The sequence below is a fragment of the Octopus bimaculoides genome, chromosome 9 (genome assembly GCF_046866305.1).
Source record: "Octopus bimaculoides isolate indiv1 chromosome 9, ASM4686630v1, whole genome shotgun sequence".
Taxonomy (NCBI): domain Eukaryota; kingdom Metazoa; phylum Mollusca; class Cephalopoda; order Octopoda; family Octopodidae; genus Octopus; species Octopus bimaculoides.
Genome location: NC_142936.1, coordinates 20,435,831 through 20,454,665, shown reverse-complemented (window position 1 = coordinate 20,454,665; position 18,835 = coordinate 20,435,831). Strand labels below are relative to the sequence as shown.

General features: G+C 35.6%; 1 non-coding gene across 1 annotated transcript; it reads left to right on the top strand.

The window, feature by feature from the left end:
- Positions 1 to 1,402: 1,402 nt before the first annotated feature.
- On the top strand, positions 1,403 to 1,508 carry LOC149134005 (U6 spliceosomal RNA). The gene has a single exon (XR_016243262.1). It is a non-coding gene; the product is annotated as a U6 spliceosomal RNA (small nuclear RNA).
- The last annotated feature ends 17,327 nt before the right edge of the window (positions 1,509 to 18,835 follow it).

Here is an 18,835-nt window from a genome sequence, read left to right as displayed (position 1 = left end):
CTCAAGCTACTCGCAGTAAATCGCCTTTGCTAACGTTTCGTTTGGGCTTAAAAGTTCAAAGTGGACCAAACATTTCATTTCCCACCAAACAGATAATAACACCTTACGCGGGTGGAGACCTTCTTTAGCCTTGGGTGCCGGTGTTTCTCCTTCCCTACCCACTGTCTTTGGCGCTTGACATTTTTATAGAGAACTCATTTCTCGTCACCAGTCACTATTCGGTCCAAAAAAGATTCATTCATGAGACGTAACAGCAAAGATGAGTACACATTCACTGTCTGCGTGCGATTAAACTCGGAAAGTTTGTGAGGAACCCATTGACCCAATTTGCTGACTTTTCCGATGGCACGTGGGTTTCGATCAATGGTTGAATGACCAAATCCAAGCTTCTCTGCTATGTTCCTCAACAGTTACAATGAGATTTTGTTCCATCAGGATTTGCAGGACGTCCTCGTCGAGCTCTACAGATCTTCCAGGACGAGGCTCGTCTTCTAGGCTGTAGTTTCCGACACGGAATCTCTGGAATCACCGTTGATACTGGCTTACACTTATTGTCCGATCCCTATATACTGCATTAATATTCCTCGCACTTTCCATTGCATTGTTGCCTTTATTGAACTCATAAAGCAAAATATGCCGAATGTACTCTTTTGTCACTTCCATTATAGCTTTGAAAAAATAACTGTTAAAATCGAACTGCACACTTCAAAACTTGCACTAAAAATAAGGACAAGATAAAATTACTACCTGCAGGTAGTTTATCTCATCCCCCTCCGACTTTTAGTTCATGCAATTGAAAAAATTGCATTGTTTATGGGATGACCTAATATATATCGACACTGCTCGGTACTATCCCATAAAATTGCTGTTGTAAGTTGTAAATTGCTGTTGTAGATTATTATTATGCAGGTAGCTTGCATACTAGCATAGGAGCTTTTATGTGCGTACTCAAAAGCGTTTCCAGTAAAGCGAACTTAAAGGAAATATATATATTCACAATTTAGGTGAGTTGAAATATATTGAAATATATTTCAACTGCAAAAGGCAAATACATTGCAATTACCGTGGAGAAAAAATTCTCTCTTATGGTAAAAAGGTGTGTTACACTCTCAGGTACATCAGATCGACAAGAGTCAACAAACTCGAAACATCGATGCCTCAGATTCCCGACAGAGAGCAACACTGAACGAACGGAGTGTTTTCATACCTTTTTACCATAAGAGAGAATTTTTTTCTCCACGGTAACTGCAGTGTATTTGCCTTTAGCTGTTGAAATATGTGACAAATATATTTCAACTAACCTAAATTGTGATTATACGTAAACATTACTTAGCGCATTTACTCCGATATATATATATATATATATATATATATATATATATATATATATATATATATATATATACCGCTACGGCGGTACTTATTCTAAAATTGGAATGATACAGAGAAGATTAGCATGGCCCCTGCACAAGGATGACACGCAAATTCGTGAAGCGTTCCATATTTTTCTATTTGACGGCGGTGCATCAGCATGGCCGCAGCTCTAAGCTGAAACTATAAGCACAAATATATATATATATATATATATATATATATATATATATATATATATGTATATATATATATATATATATATATATATATATATATATATATATATATATATATATATATATATATATCCTCTAAGTTCGCTTACGGCAAACGTTTTGAGTACGCTCATAAAAGTCCAGAATGTAGAACATAGGCTATTATGTACTGCCACAATTCTCTCTTCTCTGTTTTCTATAACAGTTTCACTTCCTGATGTTTAATGCCTCTTGTTTCCAACCAGTTCATCAAGCTTGACATCCATATCATTTTCTCCTTCCTCTGCTTGTTTTCCCTTCAGCCTTTCCGGTCATCGCTAAGTTCTCCAGGCTGTTTTTCCTCACCACATGACCAAGAAATCTGTTTCTTGGCCTTTGTCTCACAAAACAGCTTCCAATTTACCGCAGCTCGGGTCAACACTTCTTCATTAGACACTTTGTCCATGCTATCCTCAATATTCTCCTTAAGAACATTTCACAGCTCTCCAAGCACCTTCTTACTTCTCATTCATACTTCCGTACATTAACTCAGAGTCGACATTGCAGATCAAGATACGAATTTTGGTTTTGATGTTTAGAATACAGCTTCTCAAGATGTACAATTTTGAGAATGCAGATTTTGCCAGCAGTATTCGTCTTTTGATCTCTTTCATGCGTCTTCATTTTGCATCTTCTGTTATCAAAGTTCCAAAGTAGTTGAAGGATGATGCATGCTAAATGATTTGAATGTCAACTTTGGGCTTCCCTTCAGCATACACTTGGTGCTTCCCTACTTTGTTACCATCATACACTCTGCCTTCTTGCAATTTATGAACAGACCCTTCCTCTCGCTATCCCTGACCACTACATCCTGTAGTCTCTGAAATTCCTTTTCCGAATCTGCAAGTAAGACTGTGTCATCTGCATATCTTATGTTTGTGCCGTCTCTGCCTCCTACCCTAAGACCTTTTTTTCCTTATGCAGTTCACTCATGATCAATTATCTTAAGTAATTGAAGAGGTCTGGCGATATAACACATCCTTGTCTAACACTTCTCTTGGTGCTAGTGTATTCACTGCATTCTTCATCACCTTTACGCACGCTGGTTGGTTCCAATACAGACTCTGCAAGATTCCGAGATCTTTCCCATGCAGATCAAAGTTACTGAGTTCTTCAAATAACATGTCATGTTTTACTTTGTCGAAGGTCTTTATGTAATCTATGAAACACAGGAACACTTTTTTTGCTTCTCCACCGCCCGCTCCCTTATCATACACAATACAAAAATAACATTCTTAGCACCAGCACCCATTACAAAGCCAAACTGTTCAATTCCAATGTCAGGCTTTATTCTGTTTGTTGCCCGCAGAAGTAAAATTCTCTGAATGATCTTTGTAACGTAACCCATGTGACTAATCTTGCGATGCTGCTTACTGTCCGCCGCTCCCAGTTTCTTCGAGAGTGTAATAAAGATGGATTTACTCAGATCTTCTGAAAATTTCCCGTTATCATAGATCTTGCTTATTACATCTGTCACTTTTTTAATTCCATATTCCTCTAATGCGCTTAACATTTCAGTGGCAGTTCCGTCTAGCCCAGAAGCTTGTTTTGATGGCTTCCTGTACTTCAAATGACAGAATCTTCGGACCCTCGTTAGAGTCAGGAAAATTAGGCAGGTTGTTACCGCATCATGAGATAAATCTCCTACATACTCTGTCCATCTATTCAAAATGTCAATATCTTCAACCAGCATGGTACCATTTTTTGCTCTGAAACACTCGGAGTTTCAGCATCCTGACTTTCTGCCAGATATTTCATTTATCTCCTGATATACTTTGTATCTTACCGGAAATTGCCTTTCAATTTCTTCGTATTGTCCATTTAGCCAGGTCTCTTAAGTTTCCCTACACCTCCGTTTAATCACTCTATCAGCTTCCTACACTTTTTGGATTTCCTGTTCCTGATTTTCTGTCACTTATTTATCATTGAAAAGATCTCCTCAGTCGTCCATTTCTTTCTTTTTTCTTTTTCTTTGGCAGGATTTCCTTGGCTGTTTCTACTAAGATGTTTTTCATTACTCTCTAAATAATCTCCTTGCCATTATCCATCAACTGATTAAATCTGTTCTCTACATTGATGGAATACTTCAACTGCATCTCTGTCTTATTCAGCCGCTCAAAATCCAGTTTCTCTGTAGTTCTTTCTCTTTTCAACTTCTTTAATTTACATTGGAGTGTGTATACCACTGGTACATTGTCGCTCCCACAGTCTGCTGCTGGAAATATTTTTGCATGTTTTACTGATCTTTTAAATCTGTCATTGATAGAGATATAACCAATCTGGTTTCTCGAGATGTCACCAGGGACCTCCCATGTGTAAATTCTTCTAGGGTGCTCCTTAAACCCTGTATTCGTAATAATCATATTCCACCGTATCCATATACCACCGTATCCATCTCTCACCTCCTTCATTTTTCTTGCCAATTTCGTACTGACCAACGACTTAACCTTCCTGTCCACGAACCACTTTTGCATTCAGATTTCCTATGTTGATATTAATCTCATCAACCTTGCACTAAGACTTGGCTTCTTCCAGAGTGTCATAGAAGGCATCAGACTCCTCTTCTGTGTTATCCACTGTGGGTGCATAAACAACTATGATGGAAATGTTAAATGAATGACCATGCAGTCTGACCAGCAGAACTCTTTCTCTTACTGTTCAGTAGCCAAGGGCACATTTCGCCATATCAGTGTATAAAAGCAGTCCTATTCCTTTTTCATGTTTGTTACCACCGGTATAAACCATCTTGAAATCATCGATGATGACGTCACCATTATTCGGCAACCTTGCTTCACTTATGGCTAGGATGTTGAGGTTTAGTCTCATCATGTCTTGCTTAACATTTTCAAGCTTGCCACTTTGCTATAAAGTTCTCATATTCCAGGTTCCAAATTTGATGGTACTTCTGTTGCTAACAGTAGTTTTCTGTTATTCATGGGATGCCTTGCCGGGCGAGGAGCCATCCTCGTTATATAGACAAACCTCCTTCACGCCGTTATTTTCCACTATTGAATTGTGACTATTCATGATTGTTCTTTGAAATTATAAAGAAGTTAAGTAGTTTCTCGTTGCCTTCTTCACCGCAGCGTGACGACAGCATCTAGGGTTACCAGAACGCCTGCCACTTATTCAAGATCTGCCGTTGTCCGTCACTCAAGGAACATCTGCTGAGACACTTGCAATGCTCCGCTACTTCCCGGTGCAGGGTATGGCTAGGTTTATTTAAAAGGGGCCTAAGCTCGCCATGCCACAACAACATCTTTGGAGATAAGCTGCTATGGTTTCTCTTTCATTCGCCTTTTACGACACGCAGAGGGTGCGAGAAATTTAGCACCATCCTATCCTTATCTTAAAGTTGCTATATTCATTCTAGCTTTGAATAGGATCAAAATAGAAGGTGCAAAGTCTTTATTATTAATAAGTAACAAGTACGTTAACAAGCACGTATACTAAAACATTTATCACTCCTTCAATATCGTTCTTAGAAATCATTTGGAAAACAACAAATAAAATCAGACATTGCCTTCAGTCCTAGAAATATCAGATGTATGTGAATAACAATTTACAAATGCTACACACGCATTCACACACAGACACACCGCATACACACATACATACAATGTATATATATATATGTATATACATAAAATGTGTGTATATATATATATATATATATATATATATATATATATATATATATATATATATATATATATATATATATATATATATATATATATATATATATATATACAAAAATAAAAGAACGGAGAGTTATGAATCTTTTATTAGCTTACGCACATTTCGGATAGACTGGCAAATTCCAAAAGTCTGCGATGCACTAATCATACATATTAATCGATCTTACATTTAATCGATTACGATTCTACACAGACAGAAAAATTAGACACCATCCTATACTAATCTTTATCCTCTTCCTCACTTTTTGGGATAGCGAACATTTGAAAAGAGATAAGCGGTAAAACTAACAATAGTTGAGCAGTATAAGGGGCAGGGGTGTATCTCAGCAGACCTACTTAGGAATTGTATTAATCAGATCATACTAGAATTGTAATACTTAGTTTCTTCTCTCACTTGTCAACTTGAAGAATGTTAATGGCAAAATTCCTACTCCACTTAGACTTTTACTGACCGATTCAAATGCACAGAGGAGATATGTAGAACACAGCTAGTCAGCGAATAATTATCGAAGTTACGGAGCAAATGTCATTTGATCAGTTTAGTTCTAAATAAAAGCTATGAGTAGAAGGAAACTGGTTCAGTTAATATGTATCGTAAAGTAAAATGACCACTATATTATTCACTACACAAGATATCCTATTTAAAAAACTCGGGCAAATAGCTTCCATTAAATTGGTTATCAACACTGCCATCAAGAAATTTGATCCACTAGAAAATTATAAATACCTTGGAGATGATAATCATCATGCTACTCTCATTTTCTCTTTCTCTTTTACTTGTTTCAGTCATTTGACTGCGGCCATACTGGAGCACCGCCTTTAGTAGAGCAAATCGACCCCAAGACTTATTCTTTGTAAGCCTAATACTTATTCTATCGGTCTCTTTTGCCGAACGGGGACGTAAACACACCACCATCGGTTGTCAAGCGATGTTGGTGGGGACAAACACAGGCACACAAACATACACACACACACACACACACACACACACACACACACATATATATATATATATATATATGTGTGTGTGTGTGTGTGTGTGTGTGTGTGTGTGTGTGTGTATGTATGTATATACGACGGGTTTCTTTCAGTTTCCGTCTACCAAATCCACTCACAAGGGTTTGGTCGGCCCGAGGCTATAGTAGAAGACACTTGCCCAAGGTGCCACGCAGTGGCAATGAACCCGGAACCATGTGGTTGGTAAGCAAGCTACTTACGACACAGCTACTCCTGCGCCTGCTATGGAGGAAAAAATAAGAAAGGGGTACCATGGAGGAATAAGACTTGTACTTAAGACTGAACTCAACTCTAAAAACCTCATCGAAGTTATTAACACTATGACACTTCCAGTACTCCAGTACAGTTTTAACATCATTTACAGGAATCCTAAGGAACTCCAACGCCTGGACAGGAAGACACGAAAATTATCAACATCCAAGAAAACGCCCTAAGGCAGACGTAGACCATCTGTCCCTACCTAGAAGCCGTGGGAGAATAGGAACGATGCAATTAGAACTGTGTTATAAGACCTCCACTATAAGAATGAAGAGGTACTTATCTAGTACAAAGGACTGGATGCTGCAACTTGTGTGCGAACATGAAAGCAGCAAGAAGTCACACTCCATTATCAAAGAAGCTTATAAATTCGAAAGGGAACTTGGCATCAATCCTTAATTAGATCAGGAGACTGAAACCACTGCTACCAAGCAAACAATACGAATCAAGCAGATTGCAAAACAGAACGGGCAGAAACAGACTGAGAAGCGGTGGAGCAAGAAGCCCCTGCATGGACAATACATTCTCCGAAGTCAAAATGCTGATGTAGACCAAGCAACAAGCCATCAATGGCTGAGGAGTTCAGGAGTGAAAGCAGAGACTGAAGTCTTCATACTGGCAGCAACAGACTAAAGTTTGCTAACTAGAAATTACCAGGCTAACGTTCTCAAACACGGTACTGACCCTAAATGTGGATTTTTTTGTAAACTCTACAAAATCGGTACCCCTGCTTACTGGTATGAACCACATCCTGAACCAGTTATTGAAGGTAAAGATGTCACCGCCCTCTGGAACTTTCCAGTCAACACTGATAAAAGGATCAAGGCTAATCGACCAGACATATTTATTAAAGACAGGGAAGAAAATATTTGCAGACTAATAGATGTAAGTGTTTCCACTGATAAAACATATCTGCAAAGGAGTTTGATAAACTTAGTAAATATAAGGACCTGGATATTGAAATACAGAGATGTGGAATCTTAAAGCAAAAACTGTTCCTGTTATTGTCGGTGCCTTATGTTTGATAAAAAAAAAGGGATGCCAGAAACATTTAGACAACATCCCAGGAGAACCATGACTCAAGAAAATCCAAACGATTGTGGTGACAAGTACTGCCCACATCCTTAGAAAAACCCTATCAATTTAAATGTTTGCACTGCATTATATGGATGCATTTTGCTACTGCCCTCACCACTTCCCCTCGCCAGGCTATATTTCATCTCACCAACATCTCTTAACGTTCACTTGCCCCAGGGCGCTGGGTGTGTCCCGGCAAGTGATTGCATCAAACATGAAGATTAAAAGTAAACAACAACGACAACAATGGAAAATATGTAAACACTACAAAATCAGCACTCCTCTTTACTGGTATGAACATCATCCTGAGCCAGACATTGAAGGTAAAAATGTCACTATCCTCTGGGATTTTCCAGTCAACACTGACAGAACGATCCAGGCTAATCGACCCACTGATAAAAATATATCTGTCAAGGAATTTGACAAACTAAGTAAATATAAGGACCCGGAAATTGAAATACAAAAGATATGGCATCTTAAAGCGAGAACTGTTCTCTTGTTATTGTCGGTGTCCTAGGTACGATAAACAAGGGATGTCAGAAACATCTATATATTATCCCGGGAGAACCATGTCTCAGAGAAATTCAAAAGATTGTACTGACAAGTACTACCCACATCCTTAGAAAAACTCTATCCATTTCGTTACTTCCCCTCCCCAAGCTTTCAGTCATACTGTAACATCTCTTATCCTTCATAAGCCCCAGGGCACTAGGTATGTCTCGGCAAGTCACTGTAACAAGCTTACAGATTAAAAGTATAATAATAATAATAATAATAATAATAATAATAATAATAATAATAATAATAATAATAATAATAATAATAATAATAATAACAATAATAATCCTTTCTACTATAGATACAAGGCTTGAAATTTTGGGGGAGGGGGTTAGTTAATTAAATTGACCCCAGTGCTGAACTGGTACTTATTTCATCGACCCCGAAAGGATGAAAGGCAAAATCGACCTTGATGAAGGTAATGGACGAAAAGGATGAAGGTAATGGACGAAAAGGATGAAGGCAAAACTCCTTCAGGACTTTGACTTCAAACCAGACGAGGTATTAGAGCACCGAAGGCCGGATATAGTAACCTTTAGGAGCGACAAACGTGGCAGTGACAGGAGATCAACATATCATCATGAAAGAAAGAGAAAGGGTTGATAAATATGGAGACTTGAGAATTGAAATCGCTAAGATGTGGCAGCTACCAGAGTCAAAACGTAAAGACAATACAAAACCCCGGTAGACACAATATCTTAAATCAACATCAACTACCTCACGATATTGGGGACTGTGCGACGTCTATACTAATAATAATAATAATAATAATAATAATAATAATAATAATAGGAGAGTATTGTGGAATGGCACAACAATGCACTATAAAACAAAAAATGGAATATACACCTGTTGTAATTTGGTTAGTTATAGTCCGATGATATTTCGGAATTACAATTCCTTCTTCAGATCTTATTAGCTGGAGTCTACGCTTTCGAAAAAAAAGAAAGCCGATGGAAACAGTTTATAGCAGAGACTCCAGCTAAGAACATCTGAAGAAGGAATTGTAATTCCGAAATATCATCGGACTATAGATAACCAAATTACAACAGGTATATAGTTCATTTTTTTGTTTTATAGTGCATTGTTGTACCATTCTAAAACTTTTTTATTCTTTACAAATAATAATAATATTATTAATAATAATAATAATAATAATAATAATAATAATAATAATAATAATAATAATAATAATAATAATAATAATAATAACGACAACAACAACATTAATAATAATTAGAAAATTGAAAATAACTCATCGTTTGTACGATGAACACGGTGAATAAGTGCATATAAATCTTGTATTTTGAGCATACTCTTGTATGGAGCAGAAGCATAGACTCCATACCACAGGCATATAAAGAAACTTGAAACTTTTCGCATGTACTGTCTGCACAATATCTGCAACATAAAAGTGCCAAGATAAATTATCAAATGTCAAAATCTTTGAAAAATACGATATCTACAGTATCAAAAGCATGCTGCTGAAGATTCAGTACAGATGTGTAGATGTTGTTCGAATGAAAGATGACCACATTCCGAAAATTCTTTTGTGTGGCCAACAAGCAGAGGAACACCTTGGTAAGGTAATACCCGTCCTTATATACAAGACTAAGTTGAAGGAATCACTAAAGTCTCTACAGCTTAAGTTGATATCTTGGGAGTGTCATTGTCTAGATCGATCTGCATGGTGTAAATTGATGAAATATAGGATCTATTAATATGCATGATTACTGCATCACAGATGGAATTTACCAATCTATCCGAAATGTGCGTAAGCTAATAAAGTATTCACAATTCTCCATTCTTTTGCGTTTATATACATACATGCGTGTGTGGGTGTGTGTATGTGTGTGCTATTTCTTTATTGCCCACAAGGGGCTAAATATAGAGGGGACAAACAAGGGATTAAGTCGATTACATGAACCCCAGTGAGTAACTGGTACTTAATTTATCGACCCGAAAGGATGAAAGGCTAACTCAACCTCGGCAGAATTTGAATTCAGAACGTAACGGCAGACGAAATACCGCTAAGCATTTCGCCCGGCGCGCTAACGTTTCTGCCAGCTCACCACTGTGTGCGTGCGTGAGTGTGTAACATTTGTAAATTGGTATTTATATATATTCTATATCTCTATGGCTGGTTCTATCTTTGTTTTGTTTAGATTTTGTTTTTCAGATGATTTATAAGAAGAATATTGAAACATTCATTAATATATTACTATACGTGCTAGCTACTTATTAATGATAAATATTTTGCACCAGCTATTTTTATCCTATTCAGAACTAGAACGAATATAGTAACTTTGATACGATAACATAGATGTTGAAGAAGCCAAAGAAATATAACAAACTGAAGGATATAAATAGTTCCAATATTTGAATTGCTGAAAATAATATACTGTGTATATATATATATATATATATATATATATATATATATATATATATATATATATATATATATATATATATATATATATATATATATATATATAACTGTTTTCTGTGACATAAATATTCTTTCGTGATTCTCAATTTATTTCTATATTTTTTAACAATCTTGCTCATTGTCTGTGTTATTTCTCCAACCACCCAAACAACAAAATAGAAGTCTCAATAATTGACAAACCGACTGGGATTCCATATGTTCTGATTTTACTTTGATATCTATGTTTTGACCAAATCCAATAGAGAATCGATAAGAATATTTCCACTCGCTCCAGTTAAATCTCGAAACTTTTGACAGACTTTCTGCTGGCTCTCATCTAGTATTGGTAGAATATTTACCAGCCTTGCCCTTTACAATTCTACGCGGATATATATATATATATATATATATATATATATATATATATATATATATATATATATATATATATATATATATATATATATATATATATGTATATATATATATATATATATATATATATATATATATATATATATATATATATATATATATATATATATATATATATATATATATATATATATATATATATATATATATATATATATATATATATATATATATATATATATATATATATATATATAGGCGCAGGAGTGGCTTTGTGGTAAGTAGCTTGCTTACGAACCACATGGTTCCGGGTTCAGTCCCACTGCGTGGCACCTTGGGCAAGTGTCTTCTACTATAGCCTCGGGCCGACCAAAGCCTTGTGAGTGGATTTGGTAGACGGAAACTGAAACAAGCCCGTCGTATATATGTATATATATATATGTATATGTTTGTGTGTGTATGTGTTTGTGTGTCTGTGTTTGTCCCTTGACAACCGATGCTGGTGTGTTTACGTCCCTGTCACTTAGCGGTTCGGCAAAAAGAGACCGATAGAATAAGTACTAGGCTTACAAAGAATAAGTCCTGGGGTCGATTTGATTCGACTAAAGGCGGTACTCCAGCATGGCCGCAGTCAAATGACTGAAACAAGTAAAAGAGTAAAAGCGTATATATCTGTATGTATGTATGTATGTATGTGTATAAGTATATATATATATATATATATATATATATATATATATATATATATATATATATATATATATATGTATGTATATGTGTGTGTATATATATATATATATATATATATAATCATAAATATATAGGGCTTAGCATGAGATGCTTCACCAACATACTGAAAATTTAGAAATAGCAGTCAAAGAGCTACTGATTCCAAACTACAAATTTTTCTCTAACGGATGGCGATATTTATGGCACACACAGAACAAAAACAGAAGAGAAAAGCAAAAACAAACGTGCCTTTAGTTAACAATGTACGACGTTTCACGGTTAAGAGTATAAAGCTACTCTACTCCGATCATCAGCATGGTGTTCGATAAATTTGACTGCTATTTCTAAATTTTCAGTATGTTGGTGAAGCATCTCATGCTAAGCCCTATATATTTATGATTATAAATGGTTTTACCGATAAAGGTTTTTTTCATACTGAACTACTTGGCAAAATTGTTAATTATTAATTTTATTATTAATTGGCAATTCCCTGCCCTATATTTGTGTATATATATATATATATATATATATATATATATATATATGCTTTCCCTGATGAGAAGGTTACAATTTTAATATCAAAGATCCCTATGGATCACACAGGTTGTAATCCTTTGAAACATATGTAGGAATAAAGTATGCAATTATAACATGCGTTTTCTCCATTCCTTAAATTCTTAAATATACTCAAATACCCAAAATTTCAAGGAGTTCCTGCCTTAAAAACAGGAACTAAACCACAATTATTTTGCGTTCTTTGCTACATTGGTTTCTATTAACCCATTTATTCTATCAGAAGAATTTTTATTCATTAAGATAGAAGAAATACACATAATTATATATATATATATATATATATATATATATATATATATATATATATATATATATATATACAGAGAGAGAGAGGGAGACGTCACTAAAGTGACTAAGGGCACTAGTTAGCACCAGCATTCCTAGAAATAAAAGTCAAAACATCTCTCAGCCACGATAAAGCACTTATTTTAAGACTGACAAGGGAGCAAGCTCCCTAGAGTCTTGTATAACGAAATCACCAGTCATTTCGCCTTTTTATTAATGCTTATCAGTGGCTCTTACCCGGCCTAGAATTAAGTTGGCTCACCTCGTCAGTTTATACCGTAGAAATATGACGCTGATTTCATAAATGGTAATAGTGAAAACTATAAATAATATAGGTGGCTTATTCGCAACTTACTACTACCGAAAGGCAGAACTATATATGTCACTCTTTTCTTTGCGGGGAAATTTTTGGCTCACAAATGTAAATACGCTACTGACTTCACTATTGTTTTCTTTGCGGATGGCATCCCAAGATAAATTAGCAAATGTTTTCTTAACTTGGAATACTGGTGATAGGAAACAGTTCACCATTGAAAATCCAACGGAACGCCTTATTACCTAGGTATTCAAGAAGATGTCACGTGTCCGATAGACGAGGACATAACAGTACATTTATAAGTTTGTTTTACAATCTCGAGGTTCTAGATTCAGTACTGCTGCACAGTGCTTTTTAGCATAGTCTCGTGTTGAAGAATATCTTGTCAGTTAGTAATGGGAAACAGAAAGAAACACATTCATACACACACACACACACACACACACACACACACACACATGCACGCACACATATGTGAGAGCGTGTTCATATGTATCCTTATATATGTGTGTGTGTGTGTGTGTGTGTGTGTGTGTGTGTGTGTGTGTGTGTGTGTGTGTGTGTGTGTGTGTGTGCGTGTCACAAACATATCCCCAATGTAATCGGTAGAACTGTACGCACGTCTAATGTTATATATATTTCTATCAGCTCCTTCATACTTACTTCATTCTTTCCATTCTTCTTTGTTTCGTTCCCCCTCTCTCACATATCCTGGCTTTCTCTTCATTCTCACTTTCCCTCCTCTTTCACTTCGCTCTGTCCCTTTTCCTTTTTTCTCGTCCCTCCCTAATTCTTCTATCCCTCTGCCACTACTTCTCTCCTCTCTCCCCACGTGACCGGCGTTCAGCCAAGCCTGACCTTTCTTTCTTAGTTCGACTACCATCTGTGCAACATCTATATTCCTCCCCATGCCTGTCATCTCTTATGTCCCTGCCAGCTTGATTTAGTTCGTCCTTAGTCAAAAGACACCTGTTGTTAATGTGCTGTAATTTGCATTTGTATTTGTGTACCATTTCTCCCTATTTTTTCGTCCTTGTTTTCGTATACATTCGCTGCTTTCTTGCAAGGAATCTAGTGCTCTTAGCTTAGTCTTTCCTTGGGGCTGGCCAAATTGGAGCAATCTTGTGTATAACCAGCCGAAATTGCAACGATAATATGGAACCCGACTGAGGAAAGAAAACTCCGAATGACCTGTCCTTGTTTTTTCTTGTCTCTTTTTTGTATCATCCATCTGGATGTTTTGCGTTCTTGTCCTATTTTTTGTATTCCTTTATATATATATATATATATATATATATATACAGTAGTAAGCATATGAATTCAAAACAAGGTGGGGAAAATTAGTACTCGAATACTGAAGGCAGAGTAATATGTTTTTATTAAAGCTGCAAAAGTCTTCACAAATTATCACTCCAGAGTTTCACCCTCTCGTTCGCCAGACTGTTGTGCGACTAAAGGTAACATAAAACACTGAGTAATAGTTTGTGAAGATTTTTCCAGTTTTAATAAAAGTATATTTATTCATATATATATACATATACATGTGTATGTCTTTGTGTGTGTGTGTAGTGTATATATATATTATATATATATGTATATGTATATATGTATCTATGTGCGTATATATGTATTTATGTATGTACGTATATGTGTGCATGTGTGTGTACATACATACATATATATATACATACATACATACACACATATGTACATACTTACGTATATACATACATATATGTATGTTTATGTGTGATTGTATGTGTGTATGTATGAGTGTGCATGAGTGGGGGGGGTCAAATAATTTGAACGTCAGTAGTAAGCTGAAACCGGTGATTTTAAATTAAAGTACATTGTATTATGTTAATATTATTTCTTCTCTGAATTGCACAGGTAACTCCCTTTCAATTTTACCATGTTGTACAGATGATGTCAGTCTCGACACACGAAGCTCAATGACATGAAAGTCATGTTAGCTCCAATATGCAAGAGAGACTCACGTGAAATATTTTAGACGTTTCTAATTACTTGTCCCCATTCATTCCAGACTTGCCCAACAAGGTGTCCACACTATGAGATTAACTGAAGTTACTTTTGTTTTTGACAAGAACGCCGCAGTCGATATTTTGAGATTCTCAAGATAGAAACTGGACGAGGGCCAATACTCGTACAGTTTAACATGGCAATATGTCAGTCGTGAAAATTGAAATTACTTGGTGCTTCATTGATGCGGAATGGGAGCCGACTGACGTGCATCGAAATCTGTATCAGATACGGGGAAACGTTATACCGGCATAGAACAAACTCCGTGCAATTTCATTTGGGAATCAAACCTTTCATACATTACCATCATTTCAGAGTACTCACTGACCTTAAACCACTGGTAATTATACTGCAGAAACCGTTGACCAGTGACCCCTAAAAATACAAGATATGCTACTTAAATTATAGAGACATCAAATATGCATAAAATACAAATCTAGAAATGAAATGACATTACTAGGTACGATTAGTTGTTTTCTTATCACCAACAAGGAAACAGTTGACTTGAATGCTAGAACTGTCCTTATGATTCAGCCATAATCTTCTGAACGAAATTCAAGTTAAAACCAGAAAGGTCACGTTCTCAACCAGCTTCTTAAAATCATAATAACTGGATGACGAGAGTCAGTCAAAGAATTACCACCTCCAATACATTCCTACGGATTTTACAAAAACGAACTCCCAACTAATGATGGTATTATTTTGAAAAGATCAAAGATCTTAATGCCAATCAGCTGACAAATATTATTAAATCAGTTCTTCTACTCACCAAGACATTGAAAAGACCATTTTCGAACCATAGGTGCAAAGTTGGGAATCTGAAGAGAAAATTGGAATTGACATGGACATCGAGAATAAGGCTAAGAAATATTCCACATCTCAAAAATACCTTCCTATACATCTAAAGCAAACTTTCAACAACAAATATTCCTAATCTAGCATGGGAATATATTGGTACAGATCTATTTCATTTTGGTGGCCGTAAATATTTAATAGTTACTTATAACTGCAGTAACTTTTCTAACACGAGCAAGATGACAGAACAATGCATAAGTAATATAACCCTGTCAGCAACAAAACAGATATTCCTTGAATACGATATTCCCAAAAGAGTGATAAGTAACAAATGGCCACTACTATGCGAAGCATACAGAGAATTTGCTCAGCAATGGCAAGTCGACCACGTCATATCATCTTCAAAACTTCCTCAATTAAATGGTTTCGTATGAAAAATAAATTTGGGCTATGAAAAAATTATTAGTTTAGGTAGAATAAGCAGAATAGTTGCTGCATTTGATAATGTTATATCTACAAGCAACGACACTAAGCCCCAACGTACCACGGCCAAATGAATTGCTCAGCAATCGGATTGTGAGAACTAAGCTAATCACAAAAATACCAACTCAACAGCTTTTCGACCACGATAATGTTAAGTATAAGTTAAAATAATGTAATGAACTGCAGAAAATATATCACAACTAAACAGATCATGAACTAGCCTCCAAATGTACCAAGAGTCAATACTTCTTGGTTACGTCAATAATCCTAAATGCTGTTTCTTCATATATGAGACAAATAAGAGAGATTGAAAGAGAGAGCAGCAATAAATTATTCAAAGAAATGTGAACTATTCCCAGTGTAATAGTACTTAATATTTTAGGTAATCAACAGCATGTGTTTGTACAAAGTTTGTGCATATCGGTTAAAGGTATGTTAACATAGTTGAAAATAAGTTTAGCTATGCAACATTAACGAAATATTAGCTTCGCATAATCTGTTGTAAAAGTTGTTCATAAACATTTTCTTATTTATAAGTTCAATATATAATTCAGTGTTACAGACATGTGTTAAACGAATATGCTAGAGTTAGTTTCGTTTGACTGCCAAATATTTGCAAGTTGATAATGGTCAGAAAAGCAAATAAAGTATGCGTTTTTAAACTGGTAGGAATAGTAACTGCCAGATAAGTTCTCGTGATTTGAAACAAGTGAAAAGAGAGCCGATTGTGCTCTTTGTTGTCGGTTCAACGTCGGTCGTAGAATGGGATTACGTTAAACTGGAGTGAAATCCAGAACTAAGTCACTCAAAAGAAGAATCCTTTGTACTTCACCTTAAATATGTAAAAATGATCGACAGACTTCTGGCTTCTTGATGATTCAAATAAAACTCTAAAACGTCGCTTGCGTGTGAAAGTCCGTACAAATGCATTGTTTAATATTGATCATTCTTCAACTGCAATCCTATCAGTATCTTTGTATTAAATAACTACAATAAATTTTTGAGGTAGAATGATGAGATAATGATAGATATGCTCGTAACTCTTTTTGTCTTGCTTGCTGATTAATAGATATCAATGTTATGCTTATTTATATTTTATGAGTGCTTGTCATTTCGATAGAAATTTGCAATCATTATTTGCAGTAGTGTGGGATAATCTTTATTTCTTTGCGAGTAATGTAAGCTAGTTATAGCCTTTTATAAATCATGCATAAATAAATATACTTTATCATAAATTCATTTATTGGAATCTATAAGCATGATCTAAGCTTTCCTAGTTTTTCATGCTAGATTAGCCACTAGATGTATGGCTGAAAAAATGCACACTTACTGACCTTTATCTTTTTCCCTCAATCTCTAGGTATTTAGCTGAAACAACAAGCCTGCCGATTTGCTTGCTTTCTATCCTTTCTCCTCTCTCTTTACTCCTCTCTTTTCGCATACCCTTCCTTCCTTACCCTCTCCCTCCTCTATCTTTCTCTTTATCTCTCTCATTACATGACGACTAAACGAAAGTTTTTTTCTTTTTCTCTATCTCTTGCAACTTAAGCTTTCCCCTTCGCTATTAAGTAACAATTCCTTCCGTGTTTTCCTTTTTCTTTTTTACTTCATATATAATAAACATTTTCTTAGAATGTGAACGTGGCTGTGTGGCAAGAAGTGTACATCCAAACCATATGGTTCCAGGTTCAGTACCACTGCGTGTATTTTTACTTTAGTCACGACTGGCAAAAGCTTTGTGAGTGGCTCTCTTAGACACTCATTGTGAGTGGCTCTCCTAACTAAAAGAAGCCCGTCGTATATATAGAGAGAGTGGACACACAATCAACAGATCGAGCACAGGAGATTACAGTTTAGATAACGGTGGAGGGGTATCCTCGTTGAGTGAATTGGTGAGCCATGAGTTGGGACTGTGCTAGGACACATGTGCTAGGACGGAGGCGGAGGACCTGAGAGTAAGAGATGGACAGTTTGGTGTGGGTAGAGGGGGAAGCGAAGAAGTTGAGATAAGAGTATGAGTCTGTGGGTGAAGTATGAATTTATGGAAGGAAATGGTAAGAGAAGAGTGGTGCATGGTAAAAGTTGACAGATGTATTGGAGACAGAGTAGGAGAATATATATATATATATATATATATATATATATATATATATATATATATATATGCATATATATATATAATATAGGTACTGTAAGTTTAGAGGGAATTCTTGATAAGTGTAAGCACCTGTATATGCCAGATAGTGGCAGAGGTGAGAGGATATATCAAACATAAATTAAAAACAGAACACAAAGTATATCGCGGTACACGTCTTTCAAGATTTATAAACAATCTGTTATTACATCAGCATAGGTATATTGTTGATGTAAAAGATGATGTAAAGCTCTTTTCAGCTGCAACCATTGTTAGTCCAAAGATTACATCACAAAAGAAAAAAAGAATTACATCACAAAAGGAAAAAAAGATTACATCACAAAAGAAAAAAAGAAAGAAGAAAAAAGAAAAGAAACACCGTAGATGGAACTGGTAGCAGTTCCTTAAATAATAATTTTAGTATTGACAGCA